At 30.9% G+C, this 18,578-nt stretch overlaps 1 protein-coding gene across 1 annotated transcript in view; it reads left to right on the top strand.

The window, feature by feature from the left end:
- The first annotated feature begins 7,241 nt into the window (after window positions 1–7,241).
- Window positions 7,242–18,578, top strand: part of LOC114349390 (alpha-tocopherol transfer protein-like) — a 49,942-nt gene continuing 38,605 nt past the window's right edge. Inside the window, exon 1 of the mRNA XM_050646281.1 lies at window positions 7,242–7,378. The gene's annotated coding sequence lies outside the window, so the exon portion shown is untranslated. The remainder of the gene's footprint in view (window positions 7,379–18,578) is intronic.

The following is an 18,578-nucleotide window of genomic DNA, read 5'->3' as shown; positions in this document are numbered from 1 at the left end:
TTGTAAATTCTGGTATATCCCATCTTTCAGCAATTAATTAAAAATAAAATATGCCGCCAGAAGCGACCCTCTATCTGCTTTCTTTCCTGAAATAGGAGTGTTGGGTATTGTAGCCTTAGGTATTAAACTGCAGTAGCCATTGTGGCTCGTTACGGGATGAAGCAAAACATTCATTTTTGGCTTAAACCTGTAGCAATTAATAAGCAAAAAATACCCACTTGGTTTTAGGTCTTTCAACTAGTTATTTTAACTTTTTGTGGATTCCGGTCAATGATGATAACGGTAGGGTTTGAAGGGGGTGAGTTTGTAAATTCTTGTATACCCAATTTTTCAGCAATTAATTAGCAATAACATATGCCGCTGGAAGCTACCCTCTATCTACTTTCGTTCCGGAAATATGAATGTTGGCTCTTCTAGCTTAATATTAAGCTGGAATAGCCACCTGTTTCTCTGAAGGGGTTGAAGCAATAAATTGTTGTTTTGCGTAATAAATTAGCAATAAAATAGCAAAAAAATATGGGGTAAGTTTCATGGACCCCCTATGAAATGGTCATTCTAGCTTAATAGACATACAAATTCCAAAATGTTCAAAAAAAACTTGCTAAGCACTTCATTATCTTCATTCATTTTCCATTTTAGCCCGAGGTATTATATTTTACACTCCTGTGATAATTAATTACTTAATTTTCCATCAAAAGTTAAAAATTTACCAGATCAATAAAATCATCTGGTATTTTCCAAGTTGTTGTTGTTGTTTTTAAAGAACGTCATTTTCCTAAATGGGTTCTGTCATTATGGGCGGTTTCTTTGGAAAAATATTAAAGTTAATGAGTAAAACAGTTAGGCTACACTTTCTTCATAAAGTCCAATAACACCTATTGTATCTGAAGCGGTGGGTCAAAGGTGATTAAGACTGATGAATTTTTTTATGTCAGAGCCGGCTTGAATATTTGGAATATTAACCAGAAACGAAGTATGTGTAAGCTCGATCAATTGAAATACATCTTTGGTCAGGTTAGCCTTGTTAACAATTGTAATCATTCAACTGACGTTCTGAAATGTTAGTTAGGTTTGTACACGTCACACTGATCAGTTCGTATCATTTGTATATGACTACTATTATACCCCAGGCTGTGGGTGAAAAAACGTGATATAATTCAGGAATTTTTGAAACCTATCAGGTGTTGTAAAGGACGATGCCAGGAATAACTTATACTATAATGTGACCAAAAATATTGTGAGCTTTTTTTTTAATTGCGATTTTCATTTGTTAAATCTGAAATTTTTAAAGATTTTTAACTTTGCAGCTTAGGATATTGATTCTAGAGAAAAACTTTTTAATAGAAAGTTGTAGCAAATTAAAACACCTACAATTTGAGCTATAATAAGTTTAATTTCGTTTATTGGTTATTGCAAAACAGCCTGCGAAAGGTCCAAAATGGCCGTTTTTTACAATTACGTTATTTATTGTACAAATAATTTTTTTTATTTTTTATAACTTTAGAATGAAGATCTTTCAATTCCAAACATAAAAAAATAATGTGTGTGTACTTTGTACGCACGTAAGAAGTTATACTTCTACTACATATTATGTGATTTTTAAGACAATACCAAAAATTTTCAAAAATAAAGGAATAAAACGCACACAAACACATTGAAAAATACCACAAAGAAAAAATGATTTCTGAACGATAATAATTGTTGGCAAACATTTTAAATACGCATTTTCTGAAAAAAAAATTATATAACAAATATACTTACAATCATAAAATGCATAAAAAAATAAAAAAATAAAAACTTGCATCGGGAATCGAACCCGTGAATTTCGGGTCGCTTTGATTCGTAATCGAAGCCTAGACTCACTCGTCCAATTCCACATTATTTGTCATGTGGAAAAATAGGGTAACTGAACGTTTTACTGTTTGACAGTTGTTTTGAATATAATTAAATTATGTAGTTTAAATTTTGTGGAAGAAAATATTAAAATATAACAAAACAGTAAGAAAACAATATATTAGATGAAGATTGGTAGAACTTTTGTTGGTAATCAAATTAAGTATGTAAATCAAAGCATTACATACCTACTAGATAAATAAATCTACGCCAAAAAATCATAATTTAAAAATAAAAATAGGACCTAATTTGGGATTTCTCTCTAAAATCCCCATTCTTGAGAAAATAAATGTACAGTAGAGCGTCGATTATCCGAAGGTCGATCAACCGAACGACCGCTTATTCGAACTATCGACTCCCGCGTCCCGCACTCGAATACCGAGCAAGCGTTAGTAATTGACGCTTAAAATATTTTCAATTTTCTTCAATATTGTATCAAAAAATAATTATGTTGTTGCAAAGACTGCACTTTTTTCTTTAGTTGCTAGTTGTCATTATCAATATATAAATAAATATGTAGGTATATAAATATGGCTTTTATTCACTTGTGGATAAATATGTATGACTATAAATATGTATCAATATATTGTAGTTCGATTATCCGAACAAATCGGTTTTCCGAACACCTATGTCCCCCAATTAGTTCGGATAATCGACGCTCTACTGTATTTCAACCTAATCCAAATGTATAATTACAATATGATTATAATAAAAACTACTTACCGAATTAGAATGAGTTTTCCTTGTCCAAAATAGTCCAAAAGTCCAAAAATATAGGTATATGAAAACTATTTAAAAAGGCAGTATAACTATTAACTAACTTTTGTTTGTTGTTTCTTTTCACACAAAATTTTAAAACGCAACAACCATAAATAATCTAACTACAGCTTTGTCACAGCCTCCATATTGAATAATTTTTGACATGTCATTTGAACATCCAATCAGAACAAAGTTATAATGCGCATGCGCCGGGATCATAGGTTTTAACATATAAAAATTCACCCTCATATCGCCGGTAAAGAAGTATAACTTCAAAAAATTGTAAGGCCGGATTAACGAATTTGTTGCTTAGATATTATAAATTGATTATCCCAAGAGGTCAAATGTCGAAGTCTATAACTTTTTGAAAAAAAAATCATAGAGAGTTGGTGAAACATCCAATCTCCTTCTAAAGAGTCATGTTTTCATATTCTGATGTAAATAAATGCGTAAAACATTTTAAACCTCTAATTTTTGGGTTTGAAAATAAGGGGGCAAATTTCGTTATAAACATTTAGAGCTGAAGCGGCCCTAAACATCCTATGAGTTTCTAACTTACAGATTATTGTTGCTGAAGACAAAACGAAGATTTACAAAAAAATAAAAAATTTCTACGACCAACTGAAGCCGAGCTAAATATTGGGTTTGAAAATCAGGGGGCAAATTTCGTTATAAACATTTAGAGCTGAAGCGGCCCTGTACATCCTATGAGTTTCTAACTTACAGATTATTGTTGCTGAAGACGAAATGAAGATTTATAAAAAAATAAAAATTTTCTACAACCAACTGAAGCCGAGATAATTGTTTCTTTTTTCTTAAATTGTAGTGCCTTTATTTATAACAATTAAGAAATTATTTTACAGTCATTGACTAAATAAAGACTTATATTATCTTAAAATAAAAATTACTATAAAACATAGTTACATTTAATTATTAAAAATTATTTTTTAAATCGGTGCTTTTGCGAGCGGCCGAATTTTGCAAATCGCCCGGATCGCTTCAAATCCGCGCGCTCGGAAAATTTTTAAGTAACTTGTATTAAATTTTGACCGAAAACAATTTAATAATATTACCATTATAATATACAGTCTATTTACCGCTGTATTTGTTTTTCATGATAAACTTTTATATGTGAAATCTCATTTCTGAAAAAATAATATTACAAAAATGATACATATATATGAAATATATAACTATAATTTTAATTTTTTCATTGTTATATAAATATAATAATAATAATAATGTTACTTCTTATTATACAATATAAAACTTTTTCTTCTTGTAGTGACTATCCGTTTTGGATGTTGGCGACATGGCAATTTGGCAAACCCCATTTGGAAACTGAGAACCAGGAAGGCGAAGGATTACCTTGCTAGAAAATTTACGTACGTCGTTCAACACAACAACTTGCCATGATGGTCACCAACATCCAAAACGGATAGTCACTACAAGAAGTAAAAGTTTTATAAAATCAATGGAAAAATCCCAAAAGTTTTATATTGTATAATAAGAAGTAACATTATTATTATTATATTTATATAACAATGAAAAAATCAAAAATATAGTTATATATTTGATACATATGTATCATTTTTGTAATATTATTTTTTCAGAAATGAGATTTCACATATAAAAGTTTATCAAGAAAAACAAATACAGTGGTAAATATACTATATTATAATGGTAATATTATTAAATTGTTTTCGGTCAAAATTTAATACAAGTTACTTAAAAATTTTTCGAGCGCGCGAATTTGAAGCGAGCCGGGCGGTTTGCAAAATTCGGCCGCTCTCAAAAGCACCGATTTTAAAAATAATTTTTAATAATTAAATGTAACTATATTTTATAATAATTTTTATTTTAAGATAATATAAGTCTTTCTTTAGTCAATGACTGTAAAATAATTTATTAATTGTTATAAATAAAGGCACTACGATTTAAGAAAAAAGAAACAATTATCTCGGCTTCAGTTGGTTGTAGAAAATTTTTATTTTTTTATAAATCTTCGTTTCGTCCTCAAAAACAATGATCTGTAAGTTAGAAACTCAGAAGATGTACAGGGCCGCTTCACCTCTAAATGTTTATAACGAAATTTGCCCCCTTATTTCCAAACCCAACATTTAGCTCGGCTTCAGTTGGTCGTAGAAATTTTTTAATTTTTTTGTAAATCTTCGTTTTGTCTTCAGCAACAATAATCTGTAAGTTAAAAACTCATAGAATGTACAGGGCCGCTTCAGCTCTAAATGTTTATAACGAAATTGCCCCCTTATTTTCAAACCCAAAAATTAGAGGTTTAAAAATGTTTTATGCATTTATTTACATCAGAATATGAAAACACGACTCTTTAGAAGGAGATTGGATGTTTCACCAACCCTCTATGATTTTTTTTCAAAAAGTTATAGCCTTCGACATTTGACCTCTTGGGGTAATCAATTTATAAAATCTAAGCAACAAATTCGTTAATCCGGCCTTACAATTTTTTTTATGTTTGGAATTGAAAGATCTTCATTTTAAAGCTTTAAAAAATAAAAAAAATTATTTGTACAATAAATAATGCAATTGTAAAAAACGGCCATTTTGGACATTTCGCAGGCTGTTTTGCAATAACCAATAAACGAAATTAAACTTATGATAGCTCAAATTGTAGGTATTTTAATTTACTACAACTTTCTATTAAAACGTTTTTCTCTAGAATCAATATCCTAAGCTGCAAAATTAAAAATCTTTAAAAATTTCAAATTTAACAAATGAAAATCGCAATAAATAAAAAAGCTCACAATATTTTTGGTCACATTTTAGTAGAAGTTATTCCTGGCATCGTCCTTTACAACACCTGATAGGTTTCAAAAATTCCTGAATTATATCCTGAAATCGACCTATTTTTCACCCACAGCCTGGAGTATTTAAAAACATAAAGTAAGACCAAATTTAGCTATTCACCACACTGTGGTCAGTATCTCGAGAAATAAGCGTTTTTTGGAAGAGTACCACTCGTCTATAAAATCACATAACTTTTTTCTTATTACATATTTTGACTTGAAATTTTACAGAAAACTTCTTCATGAACTATATTTTATTGCTGTGTTAGGTAAAATTATAAACTAAAAAGTTTATCACTCAACTGTTTTAAGTAAACATGAAACTAACGAAATCTGACGACAAAATGTTTAAAAATTAACAACCCCTCTTTTAATTTGTGTAAACATTCTGGACAAATCTCGTTGTCATCTAAATACTCGAAGGATGATATAATAAAATTTTCAAAAGGAAATATTTACAGCGACCAAAAATACAGCGAGGTAAATATGAAAAATGATCAAAATTTATTTTTCGCAGTTTTTGCATAAAATTTGATTTTTGGACATGTTCCACCAATTCTAGATAAAAATAAACTTCATATTCGGATTCAACGACCTCGAAAATATAAAGAATCACTAAAATTTGCCATTCACCTATCATGGTCGCTTTTTCGATTTCTAAGCCTCAAATTAGGGATGTTCCGATCGCCTATATCCTTCGTATACCTTTTATAACCTTCAAAAACCTGTAGACCTAAGACATTTCCGTAAAGATAATGATTTTTTGACAGATAGACTGAGGTAAAGTACATAGATCAATCTGCACGTAATTAATTTAAATTATTTATTAACATTAGAAAATAATGAGTTGGTATACCGACTATTGTATAAACATATTTTAGATACAGTCGGAAAAATGAAAGAATGCCCATGAACGATCACATCAATCACTTATTTTGTATTTGCTTTCTTTTTCTATAAATAACAAACATTTGTTATAGAAAAATACAACAAATACAAAATAAGTGATTGATGTGATCGTTCATGGGTATTCTTTCATTTTTCCGACTGTATTAAACTTAAATTTTAATTGTAAAATATAGAGTCAGTATTTCTTTTAAATTGTTATATATTAAAAGAAAAAAGAAAAGAAAAAAATATAAATAAAAAAAAAGAAAAATATAAAAAAGATATATAAAAAAATATAAAAAAAATACAAAAAAATATAAAATTAAAAAAATATAAAAAAATATATTAGTATTTTGTATTTTGACAACGAAACCCGATTTGGGCTTCGAAACGTTAATAAATTCATTTTTTAGTAAAATTGTGGCTTATTTCCCATAAAAAATACGTGATTATAAAAAAATATGTAGATAAAAATGAATGACGAACTTGGATAGTCCATAGTAAAAAGCTTTTGAATTAAGTAGAGGGCTAAAGAAGAGTGTTGCAGTTTTTGCTGTGGAACTCTGAGAACATCATTAAAAAAATACAAAAAAAAATTTAAATAAAAAATACAAAAATAATTATTTATTAGTAGAATTGTTTATTAGAGATTAATATTAGTATTAGTTTTAGGATAAGATACGAAAAAATGACTAATTAAATAAAAAATAGTAAAATTGGCGAAGAGATTTAGTGTCCGCAGTCATATAAACCCAAATAAACAACAACAATCTTCACGTAATAAAGTGTCAAAATATTAAACCATAAAACTACAAATTGCGTATTTAAATATAATTTACATACAGCACCGGTCCTGGATCGTTAATGTCGAGAAACTAAACTACTATAGAAAAGAATAAATTACCGACCAAATCAGTCTATCGGTATCGATTGTTAACAATTGTTGTTTCGTGTTGTTTGAGTAAATTATTTGTTGTTTTACCGGACCTAGGTGCTAATTTTCAGCAATTTTAATTGCGGTAGGTTTTATTAATTATATTAGATAAATTATTAGTCTGTTGCTAATTGGTGCATCTTCAATGTTTTGAAAGTAGCTACTCTTAGGCCTGGATCCCGCGTACCAAAAAAGTTTCACTTTGACAAACTTTGATGTACGGGAACACTGGAACAGGAGAAGTTTTAATTGTGGAACAAAACAGGTAACAGGTTTCGAACGTCAGACTACGGAAACGTCCCATGTATTTTGTCGGACAGAACTTCCAGTTGATTTGTTATCCTTTCATTAAACTATCATGCAAAAATCAGACTGCTATTTACCACCAATTTAAATCCTGCCATTTGAAATGTTCTACGTATCGGACTTAATGCCCAACATATTTGTCGGACAAACATTTTTTCATATATTATTACAAAAATAAAAAACCGCTAAACGACGTAAAAATGAGTGGCGCATACAATATTCCAGCTACAAAAGATCTGATATGAATATTACGTGGCGCGAAAATGTATTTTCATTTTGACGCAAAACAAAATTCTAGTTTTATTTTAAAAGATTTTTTCATAATATTTGCCCAATTTGAAGTAAAACGGGCCACAAAAGAGTAACTTTGATACAGTTTACTTCAAATTTAGCAAATATGAAAAAATCTTACTAGAAATAAAACTAGAATTTTGTTTTGCATTAAAATGAAAATACATTTTCGCGCCACGTAATATTCATATCAGATCTTTTGTAGCTGGAATATTGTATGCGCCACTCATTTTTACGGCGTTTAGCGGTTTTTTATTCTTGTATCAAGAGTTTTTCAAAGTTATTTATAAATTAAATGTATAAAGTTGAATGCAGTGTTTCTCGATTACACTTTAATCTTTATAAATGGTCGCTTTTGTCGCATTATCTCCCAAATGATCTAGTGTTCATCGAATGTACACTAGATTTTTTTCTATTCGAAATAAATTGGGATGGCCGGTAAATGAACTCGGATTGCCAGCTGCCAGATCAAATTAGCGTCGTAACCAATACAACTACATAAACCATTTAGGGAATAATCGTTAATTGGATTATACTTTTGTAGCTTAATAACTCCTAAACGGCTTAACCTATTTTGTTCACTAAACATGAGTTTGAAACGTATTGACAAGTAGTATCTTATGCATCTAAGGTCAAGTATGATAACTGAAGCTATTACAAGAATTATTGAGCTTGAAAAACCGTTTTTCTCATAAGAAATAGATTTGATCATACTTATGAAGCCTATAACTTAAAAATTAGAATTTTCCCGGATATATGGTATACACCGTTAGATTCGTTTAGAGTCCTTCTACAAACGCTCAGTTATTGGCGTAATTCGTAGGTTGAAATTTTGAGTAATTGTCGAAAAACCAAAATTTTCAAAGTTTAGTTTTTCAGTTTTTCGGCTATACTGAGCCGTGTGTATGTCTGATCCTGGCAGCTTAAACACCATTTAAAAGCTTAACTCAACGCTATTGATTTGCTGTATTTACTGTTCTCCTGTCTCTTCTTGAACCGAAGATATATACCGCCAAAAAATATGCCGTTTTGTACCTACCAAGTCCTATAGCTGGCTTATGGGTAGTCAAAACTCACAAACTACACCGGTTCTGAATCGGCCCTCACCCCCTCTTCAAACACAGAAAAAAAAATTCAGATCGGTTTAACTTTTCCACATACATACATACATACATATCCACAAACATTTTCCCTTTTTTAAATAAAAATTGACTCATATTTCTGAGCGGTAACTTTTGAACGGTATAACCGATTTTCAAAATTAGACATGCGATGGAAAGGTAATGATCGCTTCTATTAGAAGCCGCAAAGGTTAAATTTTCGAAGTTTTTGGGAGTTTTGGGGACGAGAACGAAAAACAGACCCTAAATAAGAAGGGCAGTAAAATCCACACCCTTGGACCAAAATGGATGGTTGACATATGAATGGGTGAGTCTTACCCTGAACTTTAAGATGGGAGTTGGCCCAATTTTCATTTCAGTCAGATTTAGAAAATCGAAAATCTCGTGTATATATAGTGTCGCTTGTAGGTAGGTGTAGGTGTGCGCCACTGTCGAGAACTGCCGTTCTCTGGTAATAAAGTTTGCTATTGAATAAACTAAAAAACAACCTGCTAGTTTTCACGATCATAAACTTGTCAGGATGACACGTTCCACAATTAAAACTTCCCTTGTTCCAGTGTTCCCATACAAAAAAGTTTGTCCGACTAAACACCGTTAATCCGGCATTGGTCGCTAGGTTGGCTTTTACGTGAGTGGTCGCGCGTGATATTTTGTCTCACATATCCAACTTTTGGCTTTTTTACGAAATAAAATTTTCAAAATAGATTTTTAACTTAATACAGTTATTTTATTAGCTTTACACAATGTGACTGTTGATGCGCTTGTACATTTTAATCTAAAAATGTAGAAATAATATCGATTTTAATATTTCAATATAAATTTTTACTAGGTAGTACCTTTATTTTATTGTCCTGCAACAGGCAAGTTCTAAAATTATCTTTGCACGATTCATATTGCAAATCAATACAAAATAAAATAATGCTACAATATAAAATTATGCTATAATGCTAAATAATATTATACACGGTGGTCGCGCGATGAGAGAATATCTCACGTGAAGCGTACTGACTTAACAATCGGGCCATACTAAGTCAACTGAACCATCATCTCAGCAGACGAGTCTACTCGATTGTAGAGGAAGGATAATTAGAAGACTAGAAGGAATTACAGCATGTATGATTTACCAGGGAAAGAGTTGTGTGCAATATTCTGAAACCACGAGAGAAAATCTCATATAGCGACCAATGCCGGGGTAAGCTATTTACAAATTTTCAGCTTGCTCTTAATCAACTTTTTTTTGGTACGCGGGATCCAAGCCTATCTGAGAATTTAATCGTTATTTGTGCAATAGATCTTTTATACTGTGGACCAATTAATTACGTAATTACCTTCTTATCCTCATATAAAAATTGCATTCGCTCATATTTATCTACAAACTGTTTCAAAATCAACAGTAATTACATTGTTGTTGGGCCTGTTGAAAGGATATTGCCTAAGTGGTTACTTCTATAAAGTAAAAGCAAATACATAGTCATTTTAGTTAATAAGTCTCGTTGACTGTAAATAGTAACTAATATGCAAAATTTGACCCTATTCATAAACATAGCCTCATACTAATACTATTTAAAACACTTTCTAACAATTTGACGCCTTATTTCTAGTGCAATTTTTAGTCTCCAGATACTTTACAGCCATAGTTCTTGCAATGAGCAGTATTTTGAGGTTTACAAGCAGTGGGTGGTTAATGGAAATGAGTGCATAGTACTTGCCTTGATGAAGAAGCATTTATTTCTTCTTCATTTTGTGGTTTATGAAAGATTCTACCTGTCGTCTCTTCTATCATCGTAGTCGTAGAACTAAGTAATATTGTTTCTCTTTAATCAAATCGAAATCTATTGATATCATAAGTTAAGTCAACATTGTTTCGGCCATTTTGTCTTTACCCAGCATATTGTGTTTGTCGTTTACCATACCACACAACACAGAATTTCCATTTCTTCTTGTTATATATTATATCTTCTTCAGCGAGGTCTTTTTTTCTAGTGCTGTTTTTATTTGTTCGTTCCAACTTAATCTAGGACTTTTTCTTTTTCTCTTTCTATTTGGTTATTTATATATCTCCAGGTCTTCTGCGGCTTTCCAATAATAGCCCTTCCCATTTATTGCGTGGTATCATAATTAATTTTCAAACCCCAGCTGTCAATTTATTCTTCCATCTTTTTTATCATGTAGACGATGTCGTCGTTGTCTTCTACTAAAATAATTTGATCATCGGCAAAAAAGGCTATGGATACAGTTGTCGTCAATATTTACTTCCATATGTCCACATTCTTTGTTCCAGTTTTTTAGTATCATTTGTATAAAGTTTAAATAAGGTTGGTGACAGGCAGCATCTGTATCGAAGTCCTTTATCGACTTTAGATGATTCTGTTTTTTTTTGGAATTCTCTGAAATATATTTTAGCCATTAGCCAATTGTATTGGTTCTATATTTACCCTTTCATTAGCATTTTGTTAGAAGTTCGGAAGTTCCTCAACGTTTTCCATGTCTCCCAAATTCTTTTGAGCGACGTGAAATTGACTGTCTCGGATTCTTCTACACACTCTCACTCAATTTTATCCACTACTACGAATAGTTTTCTTTTTAAAACAACCCATATCCATCCATGGTGATTTGTTAAAACGGACTGAATCAATGATAGTCAATTTGACAGATGCAGCTTCAAGAATATGGTCGTTAGCAGCTGTCAAAGTTTGGAAGTCCCTAGTGGAAGACCCTGTATTATAGTTACTATAATAATTATACAGAGTGGACCAAACAAAAGAGTCCACCTCGATATTTAGCAGTATTTATTAGATTTTAAGGAAATAAAAAAACAGGTCAATTTTTGATCTAAGGAGGACACATTTTTACGGTACATACATCTGTCATTTGTCAACCCCCTCTCTTCCACTTCCCCCAGCCTTATTTTTTAATAGGAAATAGGGGTCGTGTGCTAGCTCATTTGAATTATTCAATTGATTGATTATTAAATTCTCTATTAAGTAATATTAACATTGATATAATCATTTACACAGGGTGTCCAAGAAAAATGATTTTGAATTAAATTAAATGACATTCTTCTTTTTGTATCAATTAATTTAATTAAAATATTTTTTCTTGGACACCCTGTATAAATAATTATGTTAATGTTGATATTACTGAATAGAGAATTGAATAACCTTTCAAATGAGCTAGCACACTACTCCCCTATGGATGGGAGGGGGTGTCCCCTCCCTTCCACTTGTGTCCCCCTTAATGAAAATGTGTCCCCCTTAGATAAAAAATTGACGCGTTTTTTTATTTCCTTAAAACCTAATAAATACTGCAAAATATCGAGGTGGACTTTTTGTTTGGCCCACTCTGTATTATAATAACCGTAAGTCTTCTATAAATAATGAAAGCAGGAAAAGTCTTCTATAATAATAAAATCAATACTGAATTTCTACCTTTCAAACTTCTATTCGGCTGTAGAATATCGTAGTATCGACATGTGCTTAATAACAGCCACGTTGTTGGGCATTTTTACAAATAAAAATAAAAGCTTACTCTATAATGATAATTACGTTGAAATCATTAAATTAGATTGGGTAAGTGTCTCCTTTCTCATTGCACAGCAACAAATGGTTATGAAATTGTGTTGCATCAAAATAAAAAAAAAACAAGATGGTTTTTGTACCTACATGTTGTAAGAATTGTTTATTTGTGAAAAATTCTTCAATTTATCTATTTACCTACTAGATAGTTTACTATTATATTTAATATTAGAATTATTTCTTCCATAATTTCTTAAATCGATCAGCCTTATATCATTTTCTATTTTTTTCTTCTTTAATTTGTTCTATGTCTGTAGGTCAGAATTGGAAAGGTCTCCAATGAGTTTTTCTTGATATTGTCATCTACTTTACCTTATCGTGTCGGGACACGTCATTCTCATAATTTCGGCCTAGTATCGAACTACGTCAGTTTCACCTTCGTTATCGACCCACAAATCTTAGATGAGGACAGTTTCTGCATGTAAGAGGATGTTCCATATCTTGTATTTCTCCACAGTCATAGTTCACATCGTCTTGGTATATTCTCCCCCATTTTGTCTTGTTTTTGTTTGATTTTATTGGACTTTTAAACTAGTGTGGGCAGATCTGTTCCAAACGGAACACGCATATACAGAATTGAAAAACACAGTGCCTGTGCTGTTGTGCGTAAGACGCCAAGACATGCACCCCACTCACTTTCCTTGTATGACTTCCTGAGTATGATGTTCCTAGTTGTTACTTTCCCTCTCAATTTTATGCAGAGTCACAGTATAAAGAGGGAGAGTAAAACCTCTTCCATGTCGGCACTTTGATCTCAAGAAGTAATACCGGCAGTACGCAATTGATAATTCAACAGTGGTGGATGCGGGTTTTCCCTGTTAAAACCCGTACGTTTCTACGCGACTAGCAATTAGAGAGTGGGGCAAAAGCGACTGGAAACATTGCGCGGTCACCATGCGCGACTAAAGATTTTACTTCCAATTTTTCGGAGAGTGGTTTTACTGTCCCACTTTACACTGTGGCAGAGTTGTCTGTAGGTGAGGGACTGGTTCAGAGTTACTCCAAGATTGCTGCAAGGTTGGTCTGTGTGTTCTAATGTATTACCATTCCACGCAGTTTAGAATTTTAGTTTAGCTTCTTTAACACGAAGGTAGAAGGCACATACTTGGTTTTTAGAAGGATCGGGTCTCTGGGAATTATACAGATAGTACGCAGCATCGTTTTCAAGGCAGTGTAAAGTTTATCTTCTACTTCTTTAAAACTGTTTTCTTGAGCACATGTTGCAAGATCGTTAGCATAGAAGAAGAGCTTGGTTTCAGTAAGCGCGGGTTAGTCGTTTGTATATAAATTAAAAACTATTGGTGTTAAGACACTTTCCTTTTCAACTCTCTTCCTGGTTATTTTGTTCTCCAGTATGACAAAACAAATGAATGTGTGTACTTTGTACGCACGTAAGAAGTTATACTTCTATTATATGATTTCAACGAAATCAATATACTTTAAATAGTTTATTTATATTTAATTTAAATATTAAACTAATTTTAATACTTACTACTTTCCAAAAATTTTTATTAAAACAATACCAAAAATTAAAAACACACACAAACACATTGAAAAATGCCACAAAGAAATGATTTCTGAACAATAATTGTTGCCAAAAATTTTAACTAAATACGTATTTTCTAAAAAAATTATGTAATCATATACTTACAATCATAGTAACTTGCATTGGGGATTGAACCCGCTTCCCGTCGATCCCGCCGATCGAAAATCAAAGTGCTTTCCCTTTGCGCCACCTTCGCGTATCTGTCATGTGGGAATATACACCAACTGAACGTTTACACCATAAACTTTTTGACAGTTGTTTATTACTTATATGAATTTAATCAAATTAGTTTGATTTTTGTGGAATTAAAGGAATATTTTGTGGAATAACAATATATTAGGTGAATATTGGTAGAAATTTTGATGGTAATGAAATTATGCAAATCAAAGCATTACATACTATTTTGGTAGGTTCATTTTAAATTTTCCAAATAGGTAGGTACGTATTTTTGAAATTATACTTCTTTACCGGCGATAGAGGGTGATTTTTTTATATGTTAAAACCTATCAGCCCGGCGCATGCGCATTATAACTTTGTTCTGATTGGATGTTCAAATGACATGTCAAAAATTATCCGATATGGCAGCTGTGGTTTGGAGGTAAAGGTCAAGGTAAACAAATGTATAATATATTAGTTTTATTGTTTTGAGGACAGAAACAAAAAAGTTTATAATATTGTAGTGACTTTTAAATAGTTTTTAAAAGCAACAGGTACGTAATAATTGTTAATGTATCATGGGTATAAACCTACCTATTTGATCTGCCAAAATACATAGTATGTAATACTTTTATTTATATAATTTGATTACCATGTTGTATTTTTGTTGTATTTTTTCAATTCTAAATCATTTCAATTCAAAATTAAAATAATTTGATCAATTTTCAAAATATCAAAATATCACAAGTTTAATCCGTTTAGTTAGTCGATCTTCGTAAATAATGACACATAGTGTCCGTGGCTAAGCGGAGAAGGCGAATGAATTCCAATACCAACCGCTCTTATCAGCGCTGGTTCGAGTCCCAATATAAACTTTCTTTTTTGTTTTTTTTTTAATACATTTTATGATTGTAAGTATATTTATTATATAATTGTATTTTCAGAAAATACGTATTTAGTTAAAAAATTTTTCGACAATTAATGTTCAGACATCATTTGTGTCTTGTTTAATCTGTTTGTGTGTGTTTTATACTTTTATTATTTTAATTTTTGGCACTGTTCTAATAAAAATGTTTGAGAAGTAGTAAGTATAAATTAGTTTAATATTTAAACAAAATATAAATAAAAAGTATATTAATTTCGTTTAAATCATATAATAGAAGTATAACTTCTTACGTGCGTACAAAGTACACACACATTCTTTTTTTTATTAGGATACTGAAACATTTACAATTATTACGTACCTGTCGCTTTTAAAAACTATTTAAAAAGTCACTACAATTATAAAATTGCTTTTTTCTCTGCCATCACAACAATAAAAACTAATATACACAACATTTGTTTATCCATAATCTCCATATTGAACAATTATTGATAGAGGATTTTAACACCCAATCAGATCCCGTATAACGTTTGTGCGACCAATACAATACTGTCGGTGTGCGCATGCGCCCGGGAAAATAAAAATTCACCCTCGTGCCTAAAGAAGTATAACTAAACGTCTGTTTTGCAGTAAAGAATGTAAGCCCCTACCTGATAGAGATCATTGAGATTGTTGTAGATTATACAGGGTGAGGCAAATAAAGGGCCTATTAGAAATATCTCGAGAACTAAACGCAACAGAATCATGAACATTGGAATAAAGGGGTTTTGAAGGATGATCTATTAAATGAAAATATTTTCATCTCTTTGCAACTTCCGGCTATACCGGAAGTTGCTTATAACTTCGTTTTTTTAAATAGGACACCCTGTATATTTTTACATTTTTGGATTCTCTTCGAGGTCTTCTTTCTTAAAATATGAGGTTTTGTAATATTATACAGGGTATTTTAAAAGATAATTACGTTTTTTTATTAATTTCGTAGCAAAATTAACACCCTGTAGAATTTTAGTAGTTTGACATCTAAAACTCTACTTACATTCAAATGATTTTTAATATACTCTACTATTGTTAAGAATCATTAGTATAGCTAAATTTTTAATTTTAGTATACAGGGTTGGTCGAAACTCGGAATGAGTATTTTCTTAGTTTTCTTAAATGGAACACCCTGTATTTTAGTATTGTAATGAAATGATATTTTATGTTTCTTTTTTATTTCTTAAGCATTCCCTATACCTAACTGCTTTAATTTGTGCTTAATTGTTAATCGCACCAACAATCTTAACTACGTAGGTATTTTGATAGCTAAACCATTATTGGTAATTTTAAGGACCAGTCTGAATTAATATGTATTTATTTCTGAAAAATTATTTGGGATTGAGTATTTTCACGGCCAACCTAATAAAATTTGACGTATTTTTTGTTGCAATTAATGTTTAGCTTGAATCACCAATAACTCACAAATTAACGCAGTTAGGTATAGGGAATGCTTAAGAAATAAAAAAGTACTATAAAATATTATTTCACTACAATACAAAAATGCAGGGTGTTCCATTTAAGAAAACTCAGAAAATACTCATTCCGAGTTTCGACCAACCCTGTATACTAAAATTAAAATATTAGCTATACTAATGATTCTTAATAATAGTAGAGTATATTAAAAATCATTTGAACGTAAGTAGAGTTTTAGATGTCAAACTACTACAGTTCTACAGGGTGTAAATATTGCTACGAAATTAATAAAAAAACGTAATTATCTTTTAAAATACCCTGTATAATATTACAAAACCTCATATTTTAAGAAAGAAGGCATCGAAGAGAATCCAAAAATATACAGGGTGTCCTATTAAAAAAACGAAGTTATAAGCAACTTCCGGTATAACCGGAAGTTGCAAAGAGATGAAAATATTTTCATTTAATAGATCATCCTTCAAAACCCCTTTATTTCAATTTTCATAATTCTGTTGCCTTTAGTTCTCGAGATATTTCTAATAGGCCAGTTATCTGCCTCACCCTATATAGTAATGTCTTGTGCTTACCGTGCTATAGGCTGCTGTCAGATCTACGATAGCGGCGTGGATTTGACCGGTGGAAGATTGTCATCAAATAGCAATAATGATCCCTTTTCTTTGTGTTTAATGTTAAAATAAAATTATTTGCAACTTTTTCTTTCAAAATGTATATTTTAATATGAATTATTGGCAGTAATATAACAGCCATCATCTAGTTATTGTCCAGAAGATCAATGTCGTTTTTGGCAAAAAAACAATTTTGAAATAAGGCATCTTCACTTCTTATTCTATTTTCTATTCTTAAATGGATACCACATTGTATGTCTAGACGTATTACCATGATCAATTAATGCATTAAATACCCCATTGTGTTTTACAATGTATATTACCCCATGCCCTTGTTAATTATTTATGGGTGGTCAGTTTTATGAAGGTTTATATTATCATATTTTTAATTGTGTTTTCGTAAATTCTTAAGCAATATACTTAATCCAATTTTAATGAACATGCTAAAAATTCAGCTTTGTTGACCCGCTTTGTTATTGTCTTCCTCGGTAAAATTCCTAAATCATGGTTTTATGACAAATGACTTCATTTTGAAGGGAAAAACGATCAATCAGACATATTGAATGTTATTAAATAATTTTTACAATAATTATATTAGAACTAAAGTTTCATAAATTATTATATCATCCAAATTTAGCCATACGGCTTTCACTCCCTCTAAGGAAAAATTCATTAATCCCAAATACCCAGGGTATCTAAAGGATTGAGCTCTGGTAAGACCCTTTCCGTGTTATCGAGCCCTAGTTGACTTGAAACGCCGGAATACCTATGTTCATTTAGACCCAGCTTTTTGATGTTTTCTATGAGGTTTTTCGAAATGACTCCAGTAGTAGAAAGGACAATAGGTATTGTCTGGGTACTTTCTATTCTCTATTGTCTCCTTATTGTATTTCGATAAACTTTATAAAAACTTCGTCTTAGATTTACAGGAGTCTTCCAAGGTTTCCAAATATAAAGCTTATACTGGAGTGGATATCATGGCTCCTAAACATATTCATAAGGTTGAGTTCTGTAAAACGTCGATTTGCAATAAAAAATAGCATTAGGTTTAGTATCTGATTATTTTTATTATACTTTCATCGTATAATTGACTTTCGTCAGTAATATTAAAAACTGGTTTTGTTCATAATTATAAATAATTACTTTTTTTTCTTGGAAATCTTCAACGAAAACAATTTTTACTATTATCATTACGTACGCGAATCCCTATATATATAGACCAGGAAAATAAGGATTTTCTCAGGACACTGAAAAATTCAGGTGGTATGTTAAACAGTAAATGGTTAAATTCAATTAGTTACCACTCGGATTAACTGATAATAGTATAAAAGG

This window comes from Diabrotica virgifera, chromosome 3 (assembly GCF_917563875.1).
Source record: "Diabrotica virgifera virgifera chromosome 3, PGI_DIABVI_V3a".
In the NCBI taxonomy this organism is placed as follows: Eukaryota; Metazoa; Arthropoda; class Insecta; order Coleoptera; family Chrysomelidae; genus Diabrotica; species Diabrotica virgifera.
This window is presented reverse-complemented; position numbering and strand designations above follow the sequence as displayed.